This window comes from Sarcophilus harrisii, chromosome 5, assembly GCF_902635505.1.
Source record: "Sarcophilus harrisii chromosome 5, mSarHar1.11, whole genome shotgun sequence".
NCBI classification, from domain to species: Eukaryota; Metazoa; Chordata; class Mammalia; order Dasyuromorphia; family Dasyuridae; genus Sarcophilus; species Sarcophilus harrisii.
Genome location: NC_045430.1, coordinates 245,971,241 through 245,994,995, shown reverse-complemented (window position 1 = coordinate 245,994,995; position 23,755 = coordinate 245,971,241). Strand labels below are relative to the sequence as shown.

The 23,755-nt window shown below is 37.6% G+C and overlaps 1 pseudogene; it reads left to right on the top strand.

Annotated features, from left to right (window-relative positions):
- LOC100928313 overlaps positions 1-22,632 on the top strand; it is a 28,807-nt pseudogene extending 6,175 nt beyond the window's left edge.
- Positions 22,633-23,755: the final 1,123 nt, after the last annotated feature.

Below are 23,755 nucleotides of genomic sequence, written 5' to 3'. Positions count from 1 at the left end.
CTCTTCTCCTAACACCTAAAGGCAGATAAGCACAAAATTTTCAGAGCTCTTCTCCTCATGCCATAGAGCTACTGTGATCCCAAGACAATTTTTTTATTTTCTTTCATTCTGAATTCTTTTGGGTTGGGAAAGAGAACCTCCAGAATAATGGCACCTCGGTAAATTTGAGCCATAGAGAATCATTCTGCTTTGGCTTCAGAAAAATCAGAATTCAAGTTTTGTTCTCAAGCAGGTCTCTCAAGCTGATTCTTCTTTTCTTCTCACATAGAATTAGGATGACAATAGTATCTCTCTCTCCCAGGATTGTTGAAGATCAAATGAGACAATGCATGTAAAGCGCTTTGCAGAACATAAATGGTTCTGCTAATGGATCCAACAGTCTCCATGGAAGTTTTCCTTATGTCCCCCTTCCCCTACAGGCAATTGGACCCTAGGAACTCTAATTGTAAAGAGTGGACAAACTAAACTGAAGTTCCTTTCCAGAAGGCCAGTTGGCTAAGGAAAAACAGGCGATAGAACAGATTAACCCATAGGCACAATAGAGAGTACCGTGAGGGAACTATGATGAAAGATTCCATCCTGTAAGCAACAAAAAGCAAAGATTATACCTTATACCTTTTGCATAATGATTTAGTTAGTCAAATCATACAAAAAGAATTAAAGACCACCTTCCCGAAATTAAGTGAGCTATTGTAGAACAGTTGTCAGACTAACTACTCATGTTCTCACAACATGACATTCATTCCCAAGGAAAGGATAAACCTCTTCCCAAATGACAATTCTGACCTAAAAGATCATAGGTGGGCTTTTCAAAAAAAAAAAAAAAATGCTTAAAACATTAAATGCTACTATACAGGCCCACAATTTCAAGAATGAAAAGTTTCTTCAAATAGATATTACTGACCTCTGTGGCTTGGTTAGGGGGAAGAACAGAAATGGAATTCCAAACAAGGAAATCCTAGGACCCGAGTCTGTATAAATCCCTTTTAAAAGCCTCTTCTCTAAAGGCTATAATTACTATACCTATGAAAACCACATGAAATAATGAGAAAATGGCAATTTGCCAGATTGAAAACACTTATGAGTAGAAATAAGTGAGGAACAATGGAGATGCCTTTAAGGAAATTGGTTTCCTTTTTTTTTCCCCTTGTACTGAAACATAATTCTGAGGAGATTCTTGGTATCTTAAATTATTTCTAAGTAATGGTTAGAGATCTCTGGTTTTAATTTCTCATAGATAAAATGTTAGAATAGTAATTTAGAACCTTTATGCTATTATTGCTATAACTATCATTAATAAATCATTTTGCCACCAATTTAATCTATAGTTAAACTTTAGAGATTAGGTAATAGATTTGTAAATGCATTAATTAAAAATGAGCAACTATTAATGGAGAATATTTTCTTCAATTTAAATGAAAACTAAGGCAAGGGGGTCTGATCTAACTAATTACTGATAACTAATTTCAGTTTTAAGAAACTATCCAAATGGATACCCTAGAACTTTAGATAAATGCAACACTTTTCTTTTTACCTCTGACTCAGTAGAAAATGACTAATGCCTTATCTTTGAAGTAGGAATGTCAATTTAAGTTAGACGACTAGTTTACAGCATTTAAGTCCACAGGTCTTGAATTCAGTGAAGAGTCAGGGATGATCCCAATTTACAAATAACAGGATTGCCCTACAATGCCCTGCCATCCTATCAAATATTTTTATTTAATATCTTTTTTCAGACAAGGAGGTGTATTTCTATCAGTTGGATGTTTATCGTAGTCCTACATTCCTGCTCAGAATACCCCAATTCCTAGTCTCTGAAGTAGTTTGAGCACTTATTTTTGAAGCCATATATACTAGGCAATTGGAACAGCCTTCTAAAAACCAATCCTAGCCTCTATCCAATTATTTACATGCCTAAGAATCACCAGTTATTTGTAAAATAAGTACAATAATGTGCTCTTGAAATTTTTCATGGCATCTAACTCCAAGATTTTTAAACTATAACTTCCATTTCTGGGTGAAAGCATGACTAAGCCTCTCTTTAGGGTCATTTCTTCTAACATTCCTATTTTCATTAAAGCCTATTAAATCTTATACTCTTCCAATGTTGACTGTGGCTCAGGCCACAAAGGGGAAAAAAAAAGGACTAGAAAGAAAACTTTGTGGGATCTTTGCCATTTGATTCACTATAATCTTAGTCATCTGATCATAGCCTGAGTATTCAGTTCATTAGAGTACTGACTTTTAGCTAATTAGATGATTTTGAGATTGTAGACAGCTCAATGGTATATACATCCTAAGAATATAGGATAATTATGGGCAAAGCTTTACAAGTTGTTTATATAGCCTTTTACCTTACTAAGGCTTCCATTATTTAATATTAATCTTTCCAAATATTTGTCCCAAATGGATAAACTGGTATTTTAATCTAGGTCCTCTGATTCTAGGGATGATGTCTCCACAACCATCATAGCTCAAAGAGCATCTTCCATGAGCAATCATAAAGACATGACACAGGATTGACCATTTTGTATATTTCTCTTGAAGTCACCTACCCCAAAAGAATACTCTTTTCCAAGTCTGGATCTTTGCCAGAAAAGGCCATCTAACATTTGCAAAATTGGCGAACTAATAATTTGGTTATTGCCCTGGAGAAAAGAGCTTAAATTCCCCGATTTGTAAAGTTTTGTTAAGAGTATTGCTTCAGCTGTAATTGGTATGAGTCACAAGATTTGAAATATTGGTTTTTATTGCTTGAAATTGAGCAGGTGTATTTATTGATTCTCAATGGCTCATTTATGTTGGCGTTTTATGGAATTTGGAAAGCATTTCTTTTCCAAAGCAGCATTTTGAAGGAACCAAATTGTAATACAATCCAAAACAACCCAATTAACAGTATTACAAAATCATTTTCTACCATTTAAAGGAGTTATCATACTGTCTAAGCTTTAAGTACACAATTTTTAAAAAAGTGATCATGGCCCTTTAATATGTACATTTACTTAATTATGTATTACTATGTTATACATATAGGTTACATGCATTGACAAAATAGAAATTTTAAAAATGAAAAAAGGTGAAATAATATTTGATCCTGGGGTAATAGGAAGTCAATATAATTTACTGCATTGGGAATGACATAGGTCTGACCTTCAGTAGAGTCATTCTCACACTAGTGCATTTTCCAAATAGTTGCTAAAGTACAGAAACCAATAAATAAGGAGGCCATTACAATAATCTAGGCAGTAGGTGATAAGCTACTAAGCTAGTATAGAAAGTACGTAGTAGTAGTAGTAGTAGTATTGCTGCTACTACTATTAAATAGTATAGCCATGTAGGTGAAGAGAAATAGATGAAAGATGTAGAGATTAAAAAAAAAATTAATAAACCCAATAGTTGGTAACCCATTGGAAAAAAATGTGGAGTAATACTTCAGGAGTTGAGGATGACACTAACATAAGCCAGAAAGATGGTATTGCCTTTAACTGATAATGAATTTAAATAGAGGGATGGAAAGACAGTACAGTGAGATCCAAATAAGCCATTTCATGCCCTTATTTGAATGATTCTCTCTATCCCACAAAAAAAGTCAGAGGCCTTTGATTCCAACTCCATAAAGTATTTGTCCACTAAAGGATACCAAAGTAATATTAAGCAAATGAAATTTTTACAATTATTTTGAGGCCTGGGACACTATGACTTCTAGAAAAGCTAAATCCTGAACAACCTTTGGAACCATCATTAGGAGAAAGCAGAGAAGCTATATTGGTGACAAGCCCAAGATTGGTTCAGAGAGAGAGAAAGATGTAACCCCATCTTCTTTCCCTCTAATTAGTTGATCATAGCCTTCTTCTTGGTGTTATGCTACAATTCACTTAAGGGAACACTTTGGAGATTAGTGATCAAAGCTATCAAAAGCTATCAAACCCATAGTCATATCCACCATCCACACAACTGCCCAAGTCATCTTTCTAGAAAAAAAAAAAAAAAAAAAAAGTCTCTCTGGTACTTTGGTCTCCAAGAAGTTTCAAGGACTCCCTACAGCCTCTAGGACAAAATGATCTCAACTTGATGAATCTTTTGGCCTACAACCTGCCTTTACCATTGAATATAAAACTTAAAAAAACAAACTGCAAATTAAACTTCCATCTCTATGCCTCATGCATACTCCCCACTTAAATCTGCTTAGTTTCCCCTGGAGATTAAAGTTATGATTTATCTTTATGGTAGAACTTTCCTTATATCTTTACATGTTTGCATTCACTCTTTCCCCCTTTTAAAATCTCCATGTGTTTATATTCCATCTCTTTTAAAAAATAAAATAAGGACACTATCTTCCCAGTAGAATGGCAGTTCTTTGAAGGCAGGAAATATTTCGTTTTGTCTTTGCATTTCCCAGTGCCCCAGAGGCACCACAGAGTTGGAGAGAGTTGGCTCCAAAGTCAAGATGACAAGTTCAAAGACCTGCTTCTAACAAACACTAGTTAAGTGTTGAGTGTGTGTGTGTGTGTGTGTGTGTGTGTGTGTGTATGTATGACTTAACCTTGCAGCCTCAGTTTTAGTTTCTTCGTCTGTTGGTCCCATTGGATTGGTCCCAATGTCCTCTGAATCTGTGATGCTCTTAGTTGCCTTAAGGCAATTCCTAAGACAGTTGCAGAGAAAGTGTTAGCACATATTTACTATTTCCTTAAACAAGTGAAATCACAGGTCCAATGTACAGTCCCCATTTCCATCTCCAGAATCTGACTCCAAATATGTGTGGTGCTTAATAAACACTTGTACTGAACACAATGCTTCAGAGAATTCAAAGCCTAAAGTTATTCTTCAAGAACTTTCACAAACTGATAAGTATTGGGGAACCAGTCATTCTTTTCAGTAAATGCAATTCTCTCACATTATGCACAAGAATTTCACAAAGACAGAATAATTACTAACAGTTGGTGGGAAATAGTTAGGACTTTTCTGGATTGAAAGTTGGAAAGACCAGTGATAATTAGAAAAACCAAAACTAGGTATATGGTAGAACTGCCTCAGAAGTTAATCGTAAATTCACCCAGTGGTCTGTGAGGTAACCAGTGGTTTTTGCTTTTTCAGACTTTGAAAAGGGAAAGATTCAACACAAAGATTAAGAAACATTGGCATTTAATCAAAGAAGGAAGGTACTTTTTCTTTTTAACAGCATATTTAAAAAATGCTAACTGTTCTATTAAGAGTGGGAGGAAATAGAGATTAAATTTTTAAATTAAAGATTCAACTTCGTGCACAAAACTGTAACAGAAAACAGTCTCAATTCTTCCTACCATGGGGAAAAAAATTCATTAAAACACGATTAACAAAATTGTAGAATTTAAGTCACTAAAAAAGGGATAGGATTTACATCCTCATGAAAGATATCAGCAGCGTCTGAGATTATGTGGTAACAATAGAATGTACACAACCTATGCTTAGTATATATTCCAGGTTAAAGAGCTGCCAGAGACATAAGAAAGTAGCTTATTCATGACCACATGGCTACACAGAAGGATTAATAACACAAATCTTCATCTCCAGAGGCAGTGTTCTCTACCATACCACATTTGAAAACCATCAATACTACCAAAAGAGATCATGGAAATATAAACCTTCATTTTTTAAGAGCAACAAAATCGAGTATCCAAGAACTATATACTTCTTACAAGGACAAGCAATGATCAAAGTGACTGATTTGGAGAGAAATCCTATTTTTACGGATAGGATAGATAGCACTAAAAGCATCAGGATTCCTGAAAGGAGAATCTCAGAAACATACTAAAGAGTCAAAGGTTTAAGAATTGATATTGAAAAAGAATATGCAAGAATTGGAAGAGGGAAAGTCTATGCAAAGGCTCAGAGGGGAAAAAATGCTATTTATAGGAAATTACAAATAGGCATATATGGTTGGAATGCAAAAATGAAAGCATGATGAAACATCTGGAAAAACTGGCAATAATCTGGATCTTGTCAGAATGAGAAATCTGTACTTTATTCTGAGAGGTAGTGATAGAAACTGGACTCCCTGGCATAAGAGAATAATATAATAACCTGTAATAGGAATCGCAGTAAGGCAATAGGAAGGAGTAAGAATCAGATCATAAAAGACTTAAAATAGGCAAAAATGAATTTCTTAGAAAGATAGCCATATGAGCAGAGTATGCATGAGAGAAGGGTGTGGGTGCAAGAGTTGCTGCGACTACAAAAGTGAAAAGTTTTGGCAAATCCAATAAATGTAAGGGAGTAGAGTTGTGATGATTGAGGTTATGGACAAAAGGGTTGGTGGTATCCCCAAAGAAAATGAGTACCTTCTGCTTTATCAGGAAAAATAAAAAAAAAAAAAATTTAAGCATTTATAGTCAGATGTTCTGGATTCACATTTTATCCAAGATGTGATCTTGATCAATTTACTTTTCTGGGTCCCTGTTATAAGTAGCATGAGAAAGTTGGAGTAGATAGCCCCTGAAATTAATCTTTAAGAGTCACCTTAAAAATTCATGATTGTAGAACTTGGCTACAGAGATTTGGGGGAATCTATGTAAAGATAATTCAACTAATGGAAGCTGAGGAGATCACCAAGAATATGGACTCCAGGATACACTCATGGGAACAGAAAATGGATAGTCCAGTGAAAGCAACTGAAAGAATTTATAATAGGAAGAACACCATATTTGGAGTTAGGAGAAATCAGTTTGAATCCTGACTCTCTCATTGAGCCACTGGGGGGATGTCACAATCTTTGAGCCTGTTTCCTCATTTACAGAATAGGGATCGGTATTACCTCTCATGATTGTGAGGAACAAGTGATATGATATAACTATCTTTATGATGTCCATATTTTATGGTTTTCTTAGACATGGGGATGGGGGGGGGGGGGAGAAGATAAGAATCATGGCAGTACACCAAGGTAAAAATAGGTTAGATTCAATAGTGAGAGGCTTAAAATCTTAAGATCCCTTAAAGCATCTGAAGTCTCCTCGAAAAATAAGGGTATTTATTGTTGTTGAAGGGAAGCTTGGTGGTGCAGTGGATGAAATTCCTTTTTCGGAATCCAAGAGACTCACCTTTCCCTAGTTTAAATCTAGCCTCAAACAATCACTAGCTGGTATAATCCTGGGCAAGTCATATAACCCTGTTTACCACTTTTTTTTTTCTTTTCTTTTTTTTTTTTTTTTTTTTTTTTAAAGATCTGGAGAAGAAAATTACAATCTACTCCAGTATCTCTACCAGGAAAACTCCAAATAGAGTCAAAAGTATTTGACAACTCAACAGCCACAAGAACAATTGTGATTGAAATGCTCACTGAGATTCAGGAATGCCTGTGGCAAGTTTGTAGTACATTCATAAGACCCACCTTCTTCAAGACCTAGACCTTCATTCTTATTCTCACCAAGGGTAGCACACACTTCAGAGGAGCAAGAAGGTGAAAAGTTTTGTATGCAAGGCATATTCCATAACGAGTCCCAGGAATTCATTTCTGTTGCTTAATTTTGTTATATGGAATATTGCTTGAAATCAGTGGCCCATCGGGTTAGATAAAGTCTGTACAATAAAAATGCTCTCAAAATAGCATTTGTTTTTGCCTTTGACATGTACAGGATCTCTCCATAGTGTTTTGCACTTTGGACTTTGCACACCTTTGTCTTAAATCCTATTCACTGATAAGTCCAGATATCATCCTCCTGATCTCATCAGTCCTTCCAAGAACATAGGAGACCAACAGTCTCAAAGCTTGGCTGCTGCAATTGGTATTTTATAGGCTCCAAAAACTATTCCTGAAAGATGACATCTATTTTCCCCCTAAAGACTACACCAGTTGGATGACCGAATTGCTCCTCTACCTTGCTACACATGTTGCTGTGGGACTGTCAGGAAGGAGCAATAGAAGTAAAATGAGGCTGCTGAGAGCAAAGGCAAAAGGGATGCTTAATGACAGCATCGGGCTTCTTACTAGAGCCAGTTCCTGGCTTTATTCACCATTCTTCAAGATAGCATTTACAGCCAGAAGATCTTTGCCATCTCTGATAAGCAAGCATAGAAAAAAAAAATTAGTTCTTTAAAGGGCTTCAGTTCCAATAAGATTTGGAGTCTATTTTCCCCATGCCATTACATCCCAGATTCTCAATCACTGTGAAGTTGCTGCATTGCTGAGTAGTGATTCCATTAGAATTATGGCTAATCCTTCACAACCTACTTTATCCCCCTTTTAACTTTCCAGTCTTCTTACTGACATGGACTTTCTAATTCAGCATCACACAGCCTCCTGTCTGTCCCATGAACAAAAGATTCCATTTTTCAGCTCTAGACATTTTCTAGTTGTCCCCAACATGTGAAATGCTCTTCTCCTTTCAGCTTTGTCTCCCAACTTCCCTGACCTCCCTGTAAGTCCCAACTAAATTTGTTTTTTTTTTTTTAAAGAGGCTTCTCTCTCTCACTTCCTTAGTTCTAGTGCTTTCTATCTAGTTCCTATTTATCTTATGTAGATCCCATTTTGCATCTTGTCTTACTCACTAGATGGAGGACAGACTGTCTTTCGCTTCTTTATGTACCCTGAGTACTTAATACATAGGTGCTTAATAAATACATATTGGTTGATAAGTGTTGATTTGAGTTCTTTTGCCTGCTCTTAGATTAGGGAAGGCAATAGGTTTGGGAGATCTAAGCAAATTTATGTAATTCCCTAAAAATCCTGGGTTTGGAACCCCTTCTGAACCGAGAGGATGGCAAACATATTGCCCCTTGGTAGTATGTGAATGATTGTTAGTTTTATCATCTCCATATTAAGGGTAAAAGATTCTGTGCAACAGTATTAACATCCAAAAATACTTGTTCCTGCCTAGCATCATATTGATGTTAAGAGGGACTAAAATTTACTGGGGAGTGGGTCTGAACTCTCACCTCAATTTTCCTCTCAATTTCTGATTGGACCAATTTGTATATATACACATCTATCATTGACAATGAGTGTGCAACATCCCTAGAGGGAGAGAGCTGAGAGTTAGTCTTTTACTCTCAGAACCATGGAGAGCACACTTAGTACTTCTACTCAAGAAGTCACGCATAAACTTTCACAATGCACAGGGGACTTCAGCAGATCTTACTGGTGCGCGTTTGGGCATTCTAACTTTTATAATAATAGTTCTGAAACCTCCCCCCCCCTTTTACAAAATAGTACTCAATACAGTGAATGATGTTGAACTCCAAGAACACTCCAGCAGTTACTCTTTGATAATCTCAGTAGCTTCTATTAAAATTTTCAAAGTGTTTAGTGTTATATGAAAAATTTTGTCTTGTAAATACATTTACCATTTGAGAAGCAGTGTGGAGAGAGCTGGCCTCAAAGCCAGGAAGACCTAGCTCCAAAGCTTGTCCTGGCACATACTGGCTATAACCTTTGCAAGTCCATAGACAACTCCAAGATTCAGTTGCAGAAAAGGTGCTGAACTGCACCTAAAAAAGGAGTTCCCCCACAAGGGTGGTTCCTTATGCCAAGAAAGTCAGATCTACTTCCCCTCCTTATGGAGTTCTTAACTAGGAAGACAATATCACTCCCATCACAGGATAGTTGTGAAAAAAAATTGAGATAATTTGTAAAAGTGCTAAGCACAGAGCATGGCACATAGTGGGTGCTTAATATTTGTTCCCTCCCCCCTAATTTTTTTTTACCATAGTATGATTATCCCTTCTATATTGTGGGAGCTAGGGGGTGGCCGAGGCTCCATGATCTAAAAAATTCGTGTTACTGTGCAAGTCATTTTATCCCAATTGTCTCACCAAAAAAATAATAAAATCCAGCATCAATTTTTTGGCCCTCCCACCATATCAGAGAAATTTGAATTCTTATGGTAGTAAAAGATAATCTTTACATTCTACAATACTACTCTATAGCTTACACATTGAGTTTCCAAACTGCCACCTTTACATATCATCTGCAGTTTCTGCAAAGTCCCTCCAAAATTCCAATTTCTTATGTCAACCCACTATATCAAAACTGCAGTGTGGAAGGGATAACTGTGTGTTGGTTAAGTAAAATTAAAAAAGTTAAGACTTTGCAGGAATTCTATAGAATTCCTGCAATCTCATGGCACACCAGTAGAGAAACACTGCGTTATCCCACAATGTCTCTTCTAATAATCTGACCCTTAGTTTGACAATATTTTTTTTGGGGGGGGGGAAAAAAAAAACTACTGAAAACTATTTGGGAGCAAGAACTTGGATTTTCATGAGCTTGATCAGCACCAAGTTCCAATTTATGTGTTATAATACAGAGGGTACTATATTAAGATACTGATCTTGGATCTTAAGTCGGGGTCATCAAAATGCAAGGAGGAGAAACCGATTTGGTTTGCTGTAACACTGGGTTACCTATGAAAGGGAACATAGGAAGCTTCCTTCCATTTATCAGGATGCTCAGCAGTTTGCTTGGATCTTCATTTTGTCTCCCTGCACAGAGCTGTCAAATTTAGAGACCCGAGTATGAATGAGTTGCAAAGACTTGAAATTCACTTCCTATCCATTAGTAAGCAATTGCAGCCAATCCCAAGAACAACTCATGGTTTCAAGTGCTTTGAGATACCTGAGGATACCTTCTCCTCTGCTTTTCAAGTGACCTAAAAATAAAAACCTAAGAGCAGAGTTGTCAGTGGAGCTCAGTGTTTAGAGCACATCCTTATTCTTCCAATTCAGTTCAGTGATACCATAAATGTACTACTAAAACGAAACGGATCCTACCAGAGTGCTTACATTGGGAAGGTGAGGGTTAGTTACATACATTCTCATTTAGGCTTCACAAGAATTGTGAGTTATCATGGAGTAATTGAATTTTGTAGAGAAGAAAATTGAAGCTTAGGGAGGGTCTCAAATGACTTGGCTATTATTTCATAGCTAGTTCTCCAAGTCTGGAACAGTCCATTCTACCATACACAAACTCACTTTTAAGTTCAACACAAGCTATAACATCAAAGTCAACTAACAAGTCATTTTGAATTAACTTTTTTCCAACAAACATTGAACAAATGCCCTCAGGCACCAATGCTATTTTACCAAAAAGGTCATGGGTAGTTTAAGAATGTAGTTATATTCTTGTTTTCTCTTCCATTTCCTACTTTTGGCTCTTGGGCTTTGGAAATATGTTGCCCTTATAATCCTTCCTGACAATGATGGGTCTTGGCACTAAATCTTTTGCGCAATGATGAACTGGCAAAGTGTGAAAAAGGGAGGAAGAGAAAAAAAAATTTAAAGAAAATTTGTCTCTTCTAGATCGAACAAAATAGTGAAAGGTAAAAGGGTAGGGGGGGGGAGATAATAAATGATAGTCTTTGAAGGATTGCGATATAGAAGTGTCTTGCACCTAGCAGACAGAACTGGAAACCAATTGGTAGAAGATATAGACAAGCCGATTTTTACCTTCTTTGGAGAAGGGGGAAAAGGGAGGTGAGGAGGAAATTAAGTCTGTCCCAAAGTGTAATGAGCAGCCTTGGATTATCACTGAGTCTTCAAGATACTAGATGGCCACTTGTCCAGGATGCCATAGAAAGAATTTCTCAGATATGAATTAGGACTTCTGAGGCGTCTTCTAAAACTCTGGGATTCAGAAAACAGGATCACATGCCAAAAGGACTAAGCCCACTTCTTTCATAAAGTTCTGCAGACAAATCTTTCCAGGAGCCAAGTAATAAGCCTGCTTTTGTTAACTAGTCAGTCAAAAAGCTGACTACTACTAACCAATTGTATTTCTCCTTTAAAAAAAAAAAAAAGGGGATCTAATGGGATTTGATAACATTAGGCTTAACTCATACTGAACAAGTTTCATTTTCCAAGCTTTTTCCTTCACCCTTGGAACAGAAAGTTACCCAATTCCTGCAAGGATGGGGCTTCTCATTGGCACTCCACTCTCACAGACAAGAGCTATAAGTCAAATGTTACTTATGGCTAAAGTGTTGTTTCAACTCATAGAAATATATGATCAGTCAACATCTCCTGAGGGAGGGACATCAAGTTACAGTTCTGTTTTCATTAGCTTGTAACTGAAAGTCAGCATTTCCTTCAATTATTTAAAATTATTCTGAGAAGGGGCCCATAGATTTCACCAGCCTTATAAAGGGATCCATTACAACCAAAAAGTTAACATTTGCTGTGCTTGAGTCTTTTCCTGTTAGTTTGACTGCATGCAGGCCACACTAAGTGTATGTTGTCTTGTGTTTGCAAGGCACATTTATACCATTTCATTTGATCCTCGGAACAATTCTGTAAGGAAGGCTCTATTGATGGGGTGAATTAAGACCCTAGCAAAAGGCCATGTCCCTGCTAGCAACCCAGAGGTAATGACAGGATTTGACCTTCCCCTCCCAGTTACTATATGCAATCAAGGAGGCAATGCTATATAGAGGTCAACCCCCAGATTATTACTTTGGGGCAAGCAGGGAAGGGAGGTATTGACAGGATTATTTTATCCTTAAGTAGGCCTTTGCAGCGTGGGCCCTAGTTGAATTTTCTACATTGACACCTTCACACCCTCCCCCCCCCCCTCAGCTACTGTATAAAATTGAGGTCAATTATTTTCTATTCTTTAAAAGGTTCCTCCCCCCCTTCCACCTTGCTCATGTCAAGCTTGCTAGGGAACTTCACCAGCCTTATGGTATCACAATGAAGTTATTGCCCCACCTTCTTCCCTTACTAATGGAGAGTCCTTTAGGAACTTTACCAGCTTTCTAAATATCATAATAAAGCTTTTGCCCCTTGACTGGAAAATGGCCTGAGCCTGTGAATTCTTTCTGGATGACTTCGCCACCTTCTTGACTCATCACTGATTATTTCCATTTGACAGATGAAAACATGGAGAATGACAACTTGTGATTTGCTCAGGGTCACACAGTTAATAAAAGTTGTCCAAAGCAATATTTGAACCAACTCCAGGTCCAGTGCTCTTTTCCCAACACTCCCTCACTGACAAATTTCAAATTCACCCTGCAAATGGTCTTCCATTACAGGTAGACTCTGTTTCAGTCATTGGATTGTGTTGGGACATAATATACTTAAATCTTGTTCAGAAAAGATGGTTGACAGGACTAAGCTGCCAGGATCAGAAGCTGCCTCATTTTGAGGCAGACACCAACCCTGTAACTCTCTGGTCCTATTTCATGTTCTGGCAACATTCCTCCTTCAGAGCATGTACGTTTTCCCCCTGTTTCTACTGCAGAGATTGCAATTTCTTAAAACTCGCACCAGCATATTTAGCATATATATATATATATATATATATATATGTGGTTTATGAAAAATTGACTTATTTTTCCAGGCATTTTTTTTTAATGAATTAGGCTAGCAAATACTAAATTGAAGTCAGTGATCTCTTTCAGTGACCAAAGACTCCAAAGGAAGCATCCCCGGGCTAGTTTAAATCCAAGCCTGTCTTCAACAGCAAATGACTGGGACATCCCCTGACAACTGGTGAATATGTAATGAAGAGGTGGACTAAGTTCTCAACTCTTCCCAATTCCTCCATCGCTGGGAAGGAGGTGGGGGTAGAAAGGTCAGTTAAGGAACAAGGTCTGGTCATGAGATTCAGCAGCCTCCAGCAATCTGGGCAAGGAAGTTCACTGACCCACCACTCTATTCTCTAACTTAGTAGAGCACATACACCCTAACTGATTAGAAATCAAGGACATGAGAGTTGCTTCTTGGGAGCATACTAGCTCAGGTTGGCTTTTGTTTATGGGATAAACAAATGAAGAGTCCCTGTCCAGACAGATGCCTTGGGGGCTGGGAGTTATGATATTCCCAGCTAGACTAGGGAAGAGGTTCCCTTTGAGCTAAGTGATGGAAGTTTTTAATAGAAAAAGGAATGATATAGATTAGTATCATCAAGTGATATATTATTATATGCAATAATAATTATATTACATGTATAATAATGTAATATTAAATTGCCTGAGAATAGACTCCCACATCTTGCATTGTTGGCAGGTTTTCAATGAGCTTTCAGGCTACAAAACACTTAATCGAAGTCTAGCCTCAAATTTGCCTTGAAGACACACCACTTTGAAAACAGTGATGTAGTATTTCATCTCCAAATAGGTAACAAGAAACTGAGAAACAAGCTGCTGCTGTTATCTGGGCAGAAGGACGATAAATCTCTAATTTGATAGAAAATTGTTGCATGCCTACTATGTGCCAGGCACTGTGTTAAGTGCCAAGGATATAAAAACAAGAGATAGCCCCTGCTCTGAGAGCTTACGATCTCACGGGGAAAGAAGGTATTAGTAGTCCTGAAAAGAGGTATAAAGGGAAGAATGGTTGTTGTCCTTCATTTTCGAAGAGGACCAAAATGGTATCATTATGTTAGAGTCAAGTTAAGTGTGACTGTGGTTGATCAGACCAACAGAAACTCGGAATGCTCTGCCACAAGTTGGACACAACTAGTCCCTAGGAACATTTTGGATGACTTCTCTTTAACTTTGCGCATCTCGTATTTCTTCGGAGCTAATTCAATTCTTTGCTCAGAGCACAGCACCTTCTGTAATGAGGGCATGCCATCCTGGGCAGTCCTGTGGCAGTGTCTCCCATGTCTTACAATCAATTCTAGAGTTCTTATGAGAAAGCCTTGTATCACTTTTTCTGATCACCTTGTAAGTACTTGCTCTGTATGAATTCTCCACAAGTAGTCTTTTTTTTTTTTTTTTTTAAAGAAAGCATACATTTGGCATTCAAACAATGGCCAGCTCAATGGGGCTGTGCTCTCTGTGGTAGAGTTGGAATGCTTAGCAATTTAGTCCAAGAAAGGAACTCTGTCTGCAATCCTATCCTGCTAGTCGATCTTCAGGATCTTCCTAAGACAATTCAAATGGAAGCAATTACCTTGGCAGGGGGTGGGAGTGGGAGGCACAGTAAGTAGGTGTCCTATGACTAGATAGGAAATGAGGGGGGCTCCTCCCTAGGCAACATTCTTAAATGGAGAATCAGAAATTTTTCAATGCCCACCCTCTTACCCTCTCTCCAGAGAGATGGACCTAGAAGTAAGGGGTACCTAGTTTCAGAGGTGATGTTGCAAGGAAGATGATTTTCTTGATAGTGAAATAAAGTTTAAGAATCATCAGATGGGAAATGACAATTCCACTTGTACCTGGTATAGCTAAGCATTTATGAGTTTGCATGAATCTACCCTAAAACCCTAACAGTAAAACTAATGATAAAAGCCCATGAATATATCCAGAGCGTCATACAAGTGCTCAACAGATAGTTTGGACCATCTTCAGCATAAGACGTACTGTTCTAAAACAAGTTGTCAAACTGGCCTATAAATAGAATCTAGCCCACCTGTTTTTTGCATGGCTAGAAAGCCAAGAATGCTTTTTTTTTTTTTTTTTTTTTGAAAAGCCATAGTTTGACCCATTTTTAGAAGCATAAATGTTTTCTACCTATGCCCAATAGGAACGGCTTTGTTTTCTTCTCAAGTTCTAGAGATCAGAGAAGCTACTTAGGAAACTGATTCCATCCCATTTTATCACTAGAGACTCCTGCCCTCAAGAACTTCAGCTGAGTGTTCAGAAAGCTACTAACCAAATGGGTTCCCATAACAGACTTTTTAGCTCTCTCTGGTTTTATGGCTCCTAGTTCAGCCCCTTAGTTTTATAGATGAGGAATCCAAGGGTCACAAGTGGTATCAGCAGCAGGGTTTCCACCACATCCCCTCACTTCAAAGTAGAAGGCTTCAGATTTAGGTTCAATCTTAGCAAAACAGATTTTTAAAAAGGGGGGGAGGGGCAAGAGTGAGAAAAAGATAGAACCCATTTCTGTCTGTGCTTCACACCATGCAACTTTACCAAAGTAAAGCTAGGTTAGAGGAAGAATGGGTTAACGATGATTTGAGTACCACTATAAATCTTTCACATTACTTCAGTGGCTGCTATAAGACAATAGCCTCTTGAGGCTTATACCCTCAATATCAGTGTGTGATAAACAGAAAACTCAGCAATAGGACTCGGCCAACAAGTCATTTCTTAGTGGAAGTCAGTTTGGCGAAGTTATTAGACAGTATTTTTGCTGTTCCTGTCATATTTTACTCTGTGACCTCATTTAAGGTTTTCTTGACAAAGAGTGGAGTGATTTACCATTTCCTTCTCCAGCTTATTTTACAGATGAGGATACTGAGGCAAACAGGGTGAAGTGACTTGCCCATGATCTACCACTAACAAGTATCTGAGGCCATATTTGAACTTAGAAGATGAGTCTTGATTCTAAGTCCAGGATTCTAGCCAGTATATTACCCTACTTGCCCAGAAACAACATTTAGGAGAACTAAAATTAACATGCTCACAAAGCATCAATATAATCTGAAATTTTAATCTCTAAGCAAAATGTATAGCATTAGGGTACACTCAAAGCAAAGTTTCATTAATTCCATTCCCTATTATCTCATCTACCTAGCACTTGAACCTATTTCTGGATATTTCATGGTCTTCATGATTGTATTTCTCTTCCAAGTATTTAATTCTCACATGTCAAAATAAAAAAATTCCACTCTAATTTGTTCTATTGAAATGGGGATGTATGGGGTATTGGAAAAGAAATAGAGATAGGAATATACAGTGATAGTATGTAATTTTACCTCACATGAGGTCTGAATTCTCAGAAGGTGAACACCAAGTATAGAACCATTGTTTTTATAGATCTAGCTTGGACACCAGTCACCACTGAAGCCAGCCCCAGAAAAAACAATAACCCAGAAAGTTACAATAACAGCTACATTTACATAGTGCTTTAAGATGATCCTTTCAGTTAAGGCTCATCTTTATCTCCCAACAACCCTAAGGGGACATTGAATCAATATCTTGATCTATAAAATGATGAGAGGCTTAATATTTTGCCCAAGTTTTCAGTCTCAAGTATTGGGTGATGGGATTTTAAATCATATACTGGTTGGTTCCAGCACCACAGCCTTTCCGAGAACCATGCTGCTTCTCTTCAAGATCTTTTCCCATTTACTAATTCATGCATATTCTCCCTCAACCATTTCCTCAAAGCTTGGACAGGGCTGTAGTGAACTTCCTCATCCAGATCAACTGATTGTGGAAAGTCTGTCTGCTAGACCAGAACCTCAATCATCATCTTTCACAACATAATAAAGAATGTTCCTATGATTTCCAAATATCTATTTGTGACCCTGATATTTTGAAGTTTCAGTCCATGTGTAAGGGATTAAACGATTTTCAAAAGTCTTATTATATACCAGTCACGTGATCAAGGAGAATGGAAGTTTCCATTGGAGAGAAAAATAAAAGTAATTCCAAGAGGACATTAAACCAGTCTCTGTGCCTAGTAAGCCTTGGTAATATTCGCTAGCTCAGGCATCAACAAACCACTTTATAATTTCTCATTTAATCCTTAAACTTTGGGAGGTTGATGCCATTGGTACCATTTTGTAAAGAAAGAAACTGATGCCACAATTAAGCAACTTAACCCAGAGCAATAGAGCTAATAAAAGTAGCTAGAGGAGGATTTGAACCCAGTTTCTTAGACTAAGCCCAGCACGAGTCCCCTGAACCACCTAGTATCACTTTATAGTCTAGAATTTTCCAACAGCAAAAACCAATTAACAAAGCAAATTCAGACAAAGCTCTTCTCCATTACCAAGGTGTAGCATTAGTAATTATTGCTAATAAACAGATGGCATTAGTCTTTTTTTTTTTTAATTAAATCAGCAAGGCTTGATTTTAAAGCATTCCAGTTGTACCTAGATAGTTCATGTTACCCAATAAGAGATTCCCACCACAACAGGTATGCCTTCTAACAAGTTTAGAAGGACAATGGCAGCATCCATCTAGTTAATAAATTAGTTCCAAAATAAAGACTGGGCTATAGTCCTTAGGGAAATGAAAAACATCCTAGATTTTTTTCTAGTGAAATTTGTTATGTGTTGATGTTAGCATAGCTTTAATTGAAGCACATGGACATATCCTAGAAACAAGAGTAAATGATATGGCTAGTTTCCTTTTAGTTTAATAATTAAATTTTGTTTATGTAATTATTAATTTTTTAAATTTTAATATTTAATTTTATTTTTTAATAATTTAATATTAATAATTCAAGCCAATTGAAATTGAGCAAAAAGTGGGTGGGTGGCCACGAGGAAGGGTAAAACCAAGACTTTTGTTCAAAACTTGGAAGATATAAAACTAGAATTTACAATACATATAATTATGTTTAAATCATTTCAGGCATGACCCAGAACACCTTGACCCTTTGTGGAGGGTTTTCTTGGCAAAGATATTAGACTGGTTTGCCATTTCTATAATTCACTTAGAGGTGAACAACAGAGATATGCAGAGGTCAAGTGTTTTGCCCACAGTCACAACTAGAAGTACCTTAGGCCAAGTTTGATATCATGTAGATCAGTCCTTCTTGACTCTAGGCCTGCCTCTGCTTTGTCACATAGCTGCCTCATATGCAGTCATAGCTATTATCAATTACTGTAGTAACCATTAAAAAGACTAATTGCCACTGAAGTTTTTGGTTTTAAGACAACTGAGAACAATTCCTAGAATCGTGAGCTTTATATATTCTCCCTCAACCATTTCCTCAACAAAGCTTGGACAGGGCTCTAATAAACTCCCTCATCCAGATCAATTAATTGTGGAAAGTCTGTCTACCTCAATCATCATCTTTCATAACAATAGATGAAGAATGTTCCTATGATTCCCAAATATCTATTGGTGACCCTGATATTTTGAAGTTTCAGCACACGTGTAAGGGATTAAACTGTTTTCAAAAGTCTGATAATGTACCAGTGAATTTCAAAATGTTACCATCACATGCACTAGTCTACCATATAGCCCAGCAATCAGCTATTAAAAGTCCCTCCAATAAAATTGAATTTAAGACACAACTTCAGGACTAAAAACAATTAAAATATTCTCTTAATTTTAAAAGCAATAAGCCACAAATTTTGTTTATAATTAAACATTTCAACACTGTAAAAGTTAGGTGCATTGGATCCAGTCATGAGTTTTATACAGCACTGGTCTTGGCAAACCTGCATGGATAATCTCATTTGATCCCTATAACTTTATATAGGGTAGGTGCCATTATCCCCATTTTAGGAAAACTGAATCAGAGAAATAAAGTGATTTGTCCAAGGTCATAGTTGGTAGGTATTTCTGAAGCTGGATTTGAACTGGAATCTTCCTGAATGTATCCACTGATCCATATACTTTACCATCTAGCTGTCTCATATTAATGTTCCATCTGACAAGCTAAGCCATGTTTACCATTTAAGTAGCTAGAAGGAGGATATATCAAAGGGGAAAGAAATACAGAATGTTTTCTGTCGAGGGCTACCAGAGCCAAACAACTCTGGCCTACTAGAAATGCAGCAACATAAGTCTTTCAGCCCTTTTATTCTCACTGTTGTCTTTAATACATTTTCACACTTTACAAAAAGCTCACTTAAACAAAAACTTCAGTCCACTAGAAAAAAAAAAAAAAGGAACGGATCTATGAGTAAGAATTTCTTTAAGCAAATTTTCCCTACTTAGGGAATTCTAGTCTCTTGTCCTAAGGGTATTACCTGTCAGAAGATTATGGGTTATTTGCATATTTGGGGCCAGATAGTTAACAGTTTTCAGCTTCCATACTCTGCTTTTTCAACAATCAACTAGGACTTATTCATCTACTCCAACTGAGGCAGCAATCTGTTCATAAAATTTAAATTGTCTTCCTAGAAATGTAAGTACCCCCCCTCCCCCAAAGATGTTCAGTCAATATTTGCTATTTATCCACTAGATCCACTAAAATTAAATTTAGAACCTGGAGTCTCAAAGTTTTACAGACCCCGTAAAACTGGAGTTCAGAAGTGAGAAATTTACATTAAACATGGTATATGGAACAATCTTTTCCATTTTAATATTTTTGATCTGTCCTGTACTTCTGGATATTTTAAAAGCAGATTTCCAAACAATTGCTCACAACTTGCCAGTGCTTTAATTCTCATTTCTCTTAAGATATTACCCCCCCAAATATCATTCATCTTCTCATTTCTTCCCTGAAGATATAAAAACTTCATTTTACTCAATTGTTTCATGTTACAAATTCCACTTTAGTCAGGTCCAAAAATACCTCCTTCTCCAAAATAATTTACCTCTGTCAATACATGGTAAGAGTTTCATTGATCCTCTAATCAGAGGGTCATTGTGTTTCAGAATTTGATTTCAGAATTGTTCATTACAATATTGACGTCCAACTTCACTTCTCTCTGCCTCAGTTCCCACATCTTCCACCAATAATGTCTCAGTAAGATCAATTTCTATTTTCATCCCAACATTTGCTATTTTCCTTTGTTGACTTTGCTTCTAATATCTTGGGAGTTAAAATCTAGCCACTTTTGCCAGTGCAAGAAGAGATTAGTTTATTCTCACTGTATTCCCCAAAAGAATACATTACTAAAGTTGCAAGTTTCTCTGTTAGAATCCTTACAAAAGTGTTAAGTTACTAGAATTGATAGAAACAGTGTTTATGTTTACACCTATGAGAGTTCACACATTAGTTCACAAATTTGGGAGATTTCAGGATTCAGTATGAGATTACACCTCCCACAACCTCACTTTCTCAGAGAAGGAGTCAACTTTTGGGTTCATACCTTTAAGAGATCATATATAAGAAGCTCTTAGAACTTCAGTGAAAAGTGAGTTGAGGAGATGGAAAAGCACAGACTACAGTCAGGCAGAACCAAGATTCAGAGGGAGCTGGAGGCTGAAGCTGGCAGAAACTGCCAAGAGCTCTTGGAATCAAGGAGGGAGATAGGCCTCTAAGAAAACTCACCGGGTTATTTTGAAGGAAACAAAGGATTTAAGTTTAACACCTGGTTGCATTTGAGGTGATTATTACTTGGAACTGAAATTAAGGCTGCCTCCAGAAGCTCCCCAAGAAACCTGCACCCAGAGAACGATTATATTTTAGAAGAGAAGAGATCACATTTTGGCACCCAAACGTGGGGCTGACAAAAATCCTAATTCCAGTGGAAAAGCCTCTAATTCTGATCTCAGTGGAAAAACCTCAGATCCTGAATCCAGTAGAAAAGTCTCCTCAACCCAGAAATTAGGGCGAGTACAACAAAAATTGTTAAAATATTTAAAGTAAAGTAATTTTAAAAAATTAAAGTAGAATTTCAGCTAAGATGGGACAGATGTTTAGAAAACAGCCTTCTGTTTCTCTTCAAGGAAAATGTTGAGAGAGTATTGTCAAAGGTTATGAAAAACCAAGGTTTGATTACGATTTTGGACCTGACTCAATTACCAAAGACAGACTTAATACATATAATTTAATACAACTGGCTTTAGGGAAGTTATATAAGTGTTAGAATAAGGAAAAAGAAGAAAGAGTAGGAAGCGAAGGTGCCAACTAAACCAGGTGAAAAATCAGATAATTCCCAGGAGGAAAAAATTAAATCATTCCAAATCTCATGACTCTCCCCCCTCAATCAACCCTTCATGGATGGGGGAGAAGGAGGAGGGGGAGAGGCAGTAATGCAATCTGAACCACCTATTAAGGAGCCTGTGACAAGATTAGAAAAGGCATTAATTAAGGCAAAAAGTGAAGGACAAAATGTATCTGATTTTATAAATGCATAACCTGTGATTGAAGAGCTTGATGTTTTGCTACCTAATGCTCTTCAACCAGTATGAGAGAAAGAATTAGCGTTACTATTGTTATTCAGCCTTTTCAGGCTTGATTGGTTTTTCATGATCGCATTTGGAATTTTCTTGGCAATGATACTGGAGAGATCAGGAAGCAAGCAGGCCACTGCCCCTGTAGACTACTACTACCTGGCACGGAGGTGCACCTTGCAGGTAGTTGTGAGCTCCTTGCTGACAAAGGTGGTTTGAGAGTGCTGAGAAAGCATCTGTGGAAACATTAACTGAGATGTTACAAAAACTACCTCTCAGAAATCGGGAGGAGTGCCAAGTCCTATTGTGAGCACACGGCCAGAACAGCCCACACTCATATTGTGATCACGCTTGTTGAGATGGGTTTCAATGTGGAAACTCCCTGCATAGGCTAAACGGTCCCAGAGGATGGTCATGACAGCACCAGCCATCAATCAGCCTGTGACTCCCAAAGCCTGACTGCTGGACAGAACAATGTCATCCATTGACACCTCATATCCCTAGCCATTTTCCTGAATTCCCTGATCCCCACACGTACATCAAAAACACCGACATACCGTTAACTTGTGTCAGATTAACCAGGTCCTTCAGGAAAAGGCTGCATCACAGAGGAGTGATGTGGAATGGGCAATAACTCATTTTGTGGCCAAGACAGGCAAGACACAGAGCCTTTTCAAAGATGTCAGCACATTTCCATTGATTGCTGCCTGGCCATTTACCTGACTGCCCTTCTGCCCTCTGAATTGGAGATGCAGCAGATGGAAGAGACTGATTCTTCTGAACAGGTTGAGCAGACAGAGAACCTTCCTCTCCACATCAGTAACGGATAATCAGGAGCAGAAAAAAAGAATGCCTCTGTTCTACAGCAGAACACTTGTCAGGGAGCTGGACTGGGGAGCAGAATCTTACTGATAACCCTTATCTACGACCTGTAAAGAAACCCAAGATCCATAGGAAGAAATGAATTAAGAACAAGGACATTCCAATTCTGAATTTGTCTTTTCTGCCTTCTTGAAAGCAGGGGAAGAAATGAGTTATTCACCATTAAGCTTAGGCCTAGAAAGAAGTCTCCCTGAGCTTAGCAGACATTTTCCTTGTCTTTCTTTCTGAATTTCCACTTTCCCACCTTGAGGTATCTTAAAATGAAGCTCTCAACTTTGAGATTGGATGACATTATTTTAGCTGTGGAATTAACCCTTCCTCCAGTAGAAATAACCTCTAGAATGCATTTGGCCAGAGGTCTCCCACGGCCCTGGGTCACCTAGAAGACTTCTCTTCTGGTTCCTCTTTTTTGGATCAAAGAAAAAAACCTCAGTTGCAAAGGGATGCACATGTCTATTCCCATTCCATTTCAAGATCCCCAGGAAGGAGAGGGCTAGGTGGCCAAACTGGAATCCAATTAAGTGTTTGGCTTCCGAGAAACAAGTTTTTAATAATGATGTCCCATGCAGTCCGTATTGTGGGATACAAGGAGATGTAATGATTTCATTTTTTAATTCCAGTTAAAACTCCTAGGAAACTATATTCCAGACAACACTTATTGATCACCAGCACTTCTGGCTCTGGCTTCAAGGAAAGAACCTCATTCTATGGCCTGTAAAAGCCTGAGAAAGCCCAGGCTGAAGAGGAAGCTCAGTGGATTGCTGGTTGAATTGCTTTTCTGCTTTGAGCTTTAGCACACTCAATGAGCCTTTGCTTTTTTTTTTTCCTCCTGGACATAAGGTAAAGCCTTGTTTCTTTCCCTCCTGAATAAGAGGTAACTTCTGAGGAAGCTATGACTAGAATATTCCAAATTCTTCCTTTTCTCTTGGCCAGAAAACAGGTTCTCAAAGAATTCTGCGTGAGCTGTTAAATATATTTTTGGCTGGACATTAATACAGGAATTTTTTTTTTAATGCCAACTGAAAATTACTGGATAGTCACATTTTAAATGAAAGAAATAAGGAATCTCCTGTGGTATTTTGCTTGAAATCTCCTTTTGGAGAGAAAGTCTGGTACCATAATTTTATTCTCTCCTTCCCTTTCTCTTCTTTATTATCTACCCTTCCTTTCCCTAAATAACTAGAACTTCTGGGCCTGATAGTGCT